The sequence below is a fragment of the Marmota flaviventris genome, chromosome 10 (assembly GCF_047511675.1).
Source record: "Marmota flaviventris isolate mMarFla1 chromosome 10, mMarFla1.hap1, whole genome shotgun sequence".
NCBI lineage: Eukaryota > Metazoa > Chordata > Mammalia > Rodentia > Sciuridae > Marmota > Marmota flaviventris.
The window spans coordinates 13,975,810-13,984,098 of NC_092507.1; positions in this window are offsets into that span (position 1 = coordinate 13,975,810).

Sequence of the window (8,289 nt, forward strand, 5' to 3'; positions counted from 1 at the left end):
ATCCCTCATGGACACAGGGATAACAGTACATGCTTTTAACTCCCCCCCCCCCTTTTTTAAAAAATCTCCAACACTGACCTCTTCCCTGCATTTCCACTTGAATGTTGACTTATCCTGGGTTCCTTAGAAGTCAGGCTGAGAAGCAAAGCTTACCCACTTGCACTCTATTGGAGAAGAGGGAGGGGAAAGGAAACTAGGTAGGGAGTGAGGGAAAGCCAATGCAAAGTGCTCACTAGGGCCACCTGAACAGGAAAACAGCTGGTTGCTTGGTGACCCAGGAGCTTCTCCAGAGAGGCCTGGCAGAACCACAGCACCTTGGTTCTGACTCTCAGGAGAGAAGAGGTACATTTCTGACACACAGAAGGAAATGCAATGTATCCATTGACTTCTCATCTCTTGACTTTCAATGATACAAGTTTACCTCTGCGTGTCTGAGTTGTGTTGAGTTGTGCTCTTCCGCCTCTTTGGGCTCCATTGGGGTTTCAGCTCCCCCTGTCCTGGTTTAAAGTTCAATCTGTGCTCAGGAGTGGTGGGTAGAGTCATAGTTTCCAGGTGTCCAAGGCCTCTGGGCCTGGCACCTGGAACTGTTGCAGCTCTCATGACAACATGCATGATGGGGGTGAGCAGGAGCCTTCTTTGAGTCGGTAGTCAAGGCAGGTTGGCGGAGGAAGAGGGGGCTGAGGAAATATGGGGTAGCACATACACTGGGTCTAATCAGCATGGTCAAACTTAACCTAACCAAGATGGAGCTCCTGATTCCACCCCAGCCTGAATGCTTTCCCTCTTTTCCCTATCTCAGTGTCAATTCTCTTTCCATTTTTACATAGCAAAAACTTAGAGCCATTCTCTCTCTCTCTCTCTCTCTCTCTCTCTCTCTCTCTCTCCTTGAAACACCCTACAACCAACTATCAACAAACCCCACAAGCTCTGTCTCCAAAGCACAGTCATCCTTGGTGTCCATCCTTGGTATCCATGGGGGATTTGTTCTTGGAACCCCCCTCCTTGGATGCAGAAATGAAGGGATGCTGAAGTCTGGTGCAGTATGTGCATAGAACCTAAGCACGTCCTTCCATATGCTTTACATCATCTCTAGATTACCTATAATACCTAGTGCAATCAAATGCTTTGAAAATAGTTATATTGTGTTTTTAATGGAAAAAGTCAATGCCTGTTCAGTAAAAATGCAATTCTTTCCCATATATTTTCCATCTGTGGCTGTTTAAATCCACAGGTGCAAACCCACAAATACAGAGAGCCTCGTACCTGGAATCCAGCCTCTTCTCACCACCTTTGGAGGACTGCGTAGCCTCCTCCCTGGCTCTTTGCTCCTGCCCCTGTCCCCAGCATTCTGTTCTCAGTGCAATGGTCAGAATGGTTCTTGTAAAACATGAGACGGTATCGCTCCTCCCCTCCAAATCCTCTAATGCCGTCCCATCTCATTCAGAGTAAAACCAATGTCTTTGCCAGGGCTGTAAGGCCTTAGAGTGTGTGTCTCCACCTTCTCTCTGGCCTCCTTTCCTGCTTTGGCACTCTGCTACCGGCATACTGCCCTCAAGGACCACCAGTCTTTGCATTTACCCCTCTCTGCCTGCCAGGCTCTCCCGGATTGTCTATGTGGCTTGCTTCTGGGTCTTCCCAAACCCTCAACCTCTATGCTCCACCGTTTCCACAGAGGAAGGAGGGACTGAAGGATGGGAAAGCTTCAAAACAAAAACAAAGCCCAGGAAGGAAAGAGTGACCTCTTCCCCAGCTCGTTGCAAAGCAGAAGCAACTGTAGGAATAGTTGGACCAAGAAGGAGGCCTTTGGTGTGTGAGACAGAATTGAAGGGAGGGTGGAAGTATTCTCAAAAGGGTTTGAAGGCTAAGCGAGGGGCTAGATGTGCATTCTAGAAGTGAGGGCATCCAACCACAAAAGTTAGTTCGTTCAAATTTCCATTGAAAATGCTTTCCACCAGGACCTCTGAATCAATGTTTATTCTGGCAATCTAAACATGTCCATGAAGGAAGCAAGAGAAACCAACATTGAAAAGGGAAAAACAAAGCTTGGAAAAATGTGTGTCTCTGGAAGGAGACTCTGGGCCCTTTCAGGAGGTTGATGGGAGAAGGGGTTTCCCTGGAGCTCCTGAATCCCATGATGTGGGAAATGGGGTTTCAAAGTCAGCTGAGCAGGAAGTGCAGAGGAAAGGCAAGCCTGCCTTTTGGAGCCCTTGGGTCAGTCCCACCTGGCTGAACCTTGGAAACTCCTATTAACCAATGTCAAGGTCAAGGAGGTCAGTGAATATGGGTGTCACTGCCCTCTGCTGGAGGGATTGGCATCCTCCCTGTATTTGGCTCCAGGCCAACAGATCTTAACCTTTGGATGGATCCTGGGTTCCTTTGAGAATTTGAAGAAAGCTATGGATGCCAAGAAAACAATAAATGAAGCCATACATTCAGGGCTGAGTGTCCGGCTCACCGGTAGAGCACTTGTCTAGCATTTGTGGGCCCTAGGTTTGTCCCCTGGTGAAGGTATAACTTTAGAAGCAGACAGATCTAATGCCTACTTCTCTGGTTGTGAGATAGAAGAGGAATTAAGAAGCAGCTATCCAACATGTTCCCTGACAAGAATTTCTTTCCCCCTTTTTGGATTCATGTTTAGAAATATTTTCTCTAACAAACACATTACATTGACTAAGAAATCATTTATGCATACCCTAATTTTTAAATAAGCCCCCCCAAAAACAACTAAGCAAATGGTAGCAAGTTATCACATGATAGTTAAGATCATAAAAATAAAAACAATAAAAATTAACCTGACATTGTCAGCCTGGTGAACAAATATATGATTTTGGCTGCCTTTGGAATATTAATACTCAAGCTATGATGTTTAAAGTTCCACTGACACTCACTGTAAAGCTCACTCCAAAGTAATTTAGTGATATTTGTCTTAAACTCATGCTCTTAAAAATTGCGTGCAACGTGGTGCAGCTTTAGATGTAGGTAAATGCACCAATTCTGTCTTCCCAAGAATTTTCTCACACTCAGACTCTCTCAAAGGTCCATTCAGACACACATGGATCACAGAGCCATACTTGAAGCCCACTCTGGTCCTTACTCTTACGCTTGTGTTCCACATGGGGAAACTCTGGCTTCAGAGGTAGGGCCACATGAGAACACAGAACATCAGCTGAGCACCACTAGATATTCTGGCAAGGCTAGTACTAGAGATATAACAATGAATATACAATGCTCCTGGTTTTCATTCATTCATTCATCAAAGAAATACTAATTAAATGCCTGCCATGTAGCAGACACTATGCAAGGCATTATAGATATAATAACAGAGCAAGGAAAGTCCCTGCCTTCATAGGGCTTGCTGTCTGGTGGGAGAAACAGTGAGGGAGGGAGGAGTAACCAATCAGAGAAGATAATTGCAAACCATGATACTCAAATGAAGGAAACAAGCGGGGTAGGGCTGGGGAGGGAATGGGGTGAGTCTGTTTATCAGTCAAGGTCCTGGCAGGAAACAGCTGCCACACTTTGCACAAACTTGGAAATGGAGAGTTTAATAAAGAAAGGGGTCATTTGTAAAACAAGGGGGACAGGTGCAGAACCCTGCACCATGTTGCACTGCCTCCAGCGGAGCCCTCACCAGCAGGAGGCAGCTGGAAGCATGTAGGAGAGCATAAGGGAGAGCTGATGGGCACGCCCACCCGTCAGGACAGGTGATGCCGCCGAGGCAGAGCAGACTGGGATGCAGCTGTCAGGATTTCCAGTGCAGGTGTTCCCTGGTGCTAGTCCCCTAGGACTGTCATAATGAAGTATTACAAACTAGGTGACTTGAAACAGAAAATGCTGTTCCTCAGAGTTCTGAAGGCGGACTCCAAAACCAAGGTGGTGGTAGGGTTGATTTCCCTCCAGGGGCTCAGAGGGAGCATCATGCCCTGCTTTTCTCCCTAGCTTCTAGTGGTTGTTGGCAGTCCTTGGGTCGGTGTCCTTGGCTCGCAGCCACATAAGTCAGATCCCCCTGCCTCTGTCGCCACATGGCTGTCTTCCTCTGTGTCTGTATCTTTTCTTTCGTATAAGGACAGCAGTCATTTTGGTTCAGTGCTGGGTCTTATTCCGGTGTGATAGAATCTCAACTACTTACGTCTGTAACATTCCTATTCTAATTGAGCTCATGTTCTGAGGTTCTGGGAAGAATATAAACACTATTCAACCCAGTATCCCTGCTTCAAGTTAGCAAAACATTAAGCTAGTGAGATGTGTCTGTCTTCTTTACAACTTTTTCAGGGACTCTCAGCCTCTGTTGGAATCTCTCACTCCTACTACAAGTATATGTGTGTATACATTTTTTTTTCAAACCAGGGATTAAATTCAGGGGTGCTTAACCACAGAGCCATATCCCCAGCCCTTTATATGTTTTGTATTTTGAGACAGGGTCTTGCTAAGTTGTTCAGGGCCTTACTAAATTGCTGAGTTTTGGATTTGAACTTGTCATCCTCCTGCTTCAGTCTCCCAAGTCACTGGGATTACAGGTGTGCCTCATAGTGCCTGGCTATGTTTTTTCATTAAACATTTGGAGAACATGATCTAGTAGCAACACCACCACACACCTAGCAGATTGGCAATAATATTGAAGTGTAAATAAAAGCCAACTGTCGGTAAGAATGTGGAATATCAGAAATGGTCAGATACTGTTGGTGAGGATATTAATAATCACTTTGTGTTAAAATTTGGCAGTGTTAGTAAAGCTAAAGATATGCATTCCCTATTGCTCTTCTTTTGTATTTGTCCATTAAAAATGTATGCTAGGGGCTGGGGTTGTGGCTCAGTGGTAGAGCACTTGCCTCCCATGCATGGGGCACTGGGTTTAATCCTCAGCACCATATAAATAAATAAAATAAGGGTACTGTGTCAATCTACATAAAAAAAAATTTTTTTTAAATGTATACTAGGGCTGGGAAAGGTGGTGCCTGTGACTGAGGAGGCTGGGGCAGGAGGATTGCAAGTTGAAGCTAGCCTGGGCAATTTAGTGAGACTCTGCCTCAAAATAAATAAATAAATAAATAAAAATAAATTGAAAAAAAAAAAGGCTGGAGATGTAGCCTAGTGGTAGAGTGCTCCGGGGTTCAATCCCCAGTATCAAGATTGCGGGGGATGTACACCAATGAGCATATATGTATACACATATGTAGTATATGGATAAGAATGAGAAAACTTGTTGGCAATAGTTCCAAAGTGGAAACAATCCAAACATTTATGGACAATAGAACAAATAACAAATAGAATATAATGGAATACTATATAACAAGGAAATAGAATCTTAAAGCACAACAATGAGCAAAAGAAGCCAAATACCACAGTATACAAACATTTGATTCCATTTATAGTAAGTTCAAAGCTATACAAAATTAAACCATATTGTTTAAGGGTATATAACCAGGAAGTTGCATGTAGTGAAAAGCAAGGAATTAATAACATAAAAAGATTAGGAGTTATGCTAGCAGGAATGCAGCAGATATCAACTGGCAAAGGACACACAGGGAGGAGCTTCTGAGGTGCTACAATGGTCATTTTACAACAATTTGTTAAGCCCCATTTATGTTCTTAGCACTTTTCTGTATGCTTTTTATATTTCACACATATACCTACATAAAAAGGGGGGTACACCTGAACTTTGGAATCAAAAGAAAGCAGTAACATAGCAGCCATTTGATTCTGGACACACTCCCAAAGGGGCAAAATGATATGAGATACTTCTTGGAGAAAGAAGATATGAAATGAAAAGTGTGACTCTCCCTTTAAGAAAGGAATTAGTTTTTAATTGAAGGAAAACTATGAAAAAAATCACTGGCATCTTAAAAGACCTTTATTTATGCAGGTGCAGTGCTATAAAATAGTCTAATCTGCCTTGTTAATGAAGCTGACTTTACAACCTAGTAAACTAAACAAAAGGCTTATGTTTAGTCGATGACCCAATGGAGGCTAAAATCTAGTCTACTTACCTGAGAGTTTTCACTATTTTACTTTCCTTCAGTTCAGGGTAAAAAGAAAAAATGCTGGCCCTCTTGCTGTGAAATTGTTTTATTCCTAAAGTCTGTTTTTATCTATTTGAAATGCAATCTTGTCTTTGTGAGACGAGGGTTGGACAATGGAGAGGAGGGCTAATAATAGTGGTAATGACTGCACAGGGTTCCAGTTCAGAGCCGAGCACTCTTGAGACAGTTGGTAGTTATCAAAATACTTGTGACATGTCACTATCATCCTTCATGGGCTTCCTCATTTTGCAACACAAGATATTCCAGACTAGTCTTGTATCTTCCCTGCTCCAGTCCTGCTGTCTCAAGTCATTTTTCCAAGGAGCCCTGGTCCTTTTAGTAGAGAATGGTATTTAGAAGCCAAGAGCTCAGTTTGCTTATTGTTTACTGGTTTATCTTTGCTTTTAGGCCTTGTCTGTAGGCAGGATCAGGAAATTTGTACATACACTGAACATATGTACATGAACACACATGTGTACACCTTTATCTTTTTTGGTGGGGGGAGGGTAACAGGGATTGAACCCAGAGGCACTCAAACACTGAGCAACATCCCCAGCCCTTTTTAAATATTTTATTTAGAGACAGGATCTCGCTGTGTTGCTTAGAGCCTTCCCAAGTTGCTGAGGCTGGCTTTGAACTTGCCATCGTCTTGCCTCAGCCTCCCGAGCTACTGGTTTTACAGTGTGCACCAACGAACCAAGCTTTATCTACTTTTTTTTTTTTTTTTTTTAATGTGTGTATGGTGGTGGGATTGAGCCCAGGGCTTTGCACATGCTAGGCAAGCACTCTACCACTGAGTTATGCCCCACCTCCCATCTATCCTTTTTTTAAAAATATATTTTATTAAATACCATGAGATCATAGTAACACTTTCAAATCCAATTCAACAGCAGAGTTCTCTGGAGCTTTCCTGCTTCCCACATTTGTAACTTCAGTATTGAGAAACTTATTTTAAATAAATAAACACTATGTGTTATATAATGTCCTAGTGCTGGGGTTACCACACAGTGCACAAAACATTGAACTGGGGAGGGAATAGTGGAAATACAGCATAAAGGATAGAAGCTCGGAAACGTCAAAGCTGGGATCTGAATCCAGACAGCCTGGCTCCGGAATTCTTGCTATACCATCTGCCTGCGATCGCTTTCGTAATTCACTCTCTACCTCTTACTAAAGTTTACAACTCTCCTGAATCCAATAAAAATGCCTCTGTCAGTTTCTAAATCTACACAGTGCAGAGCCTTGTGCATCTCCCATATTGCCTAACTTCTCGAAGTTTCCAAATCCGTGAAAACGAAGATACTAATCTCAACCTGAAGTGAAATTAAATCTTTTTCAACACAAATGCGATGCTAGTTTTCCCGGAACAGAACTTCTGTCTCTAATTCAACCATTCATTTTACACTCATTCAATTCAGTTCAACAAATATTTAATAGAAGTTCCTACTATTCACGGTATTGTGCCCTAATCCGGCAGTGTGCAGATAAGGAAGGAGCAGTTCAGGCCCTTAAGGAGCTTCTAGCTTTACTGGCAAATAACATCTATAAGCAGGTGTTTCGACACCGGGGTAGAGAATTGAATGGGGGAGGCAAACTCGTGGAGCAATGCAGCAGGGAGCAGCTGTGAACTCGGTTAGAGTAGGTTTCCTAGAACGAACGCAGCGTTGAAGCTTGGACAGACGCCGCCTGTCAACTAGTCATTGGTAGCTTCTCATTTGCGAGGTTTACATTTGTGGGTAGGATGGAGGATGGGAACGCGGAAGACTAAAATTGATGACACTTGTAAGGAGGCCGCTCGGCTCCTTGAACTGGGAGCTCGAGGCCGACGTTCGATCTGGGGATACGATGTAGCGGTAGTCGCCATTACTCAGGGAGGCGATATGAGAACCCACATTCTTTGAACAGTTGGAGGGGAAAAAAGCAGACCTGGGGGACGCCTAGAGAGAAGGAGAAGAGAACTAGGAAAGGGCGGTGTCCGGGGGGACGGACAGTCAGGTCGGGCCAAAAGAGCATCCGTTTGATTGGCAAGCGGTGGCCTCTGCCGGGCCGTTTCCGCTGGTGGTGGGTGGGCGCAGGCCCGAGGGTCGAGAGCCGCGCCCCCTCCTGCCCTCGACGTTTTCTGGGCCAGCGTTTCGGCAGGTGGTGCAGAGGCAAGGCCTAGGACGGGGCTCTGGACGCCGCCTAGGAAGCTGTCAGCATCGCAACCCCTGACAACTCAAGGTCAGGGTCACCTCCGGGCTGCAGGCAACCCGTCACCTTGACGACCAAC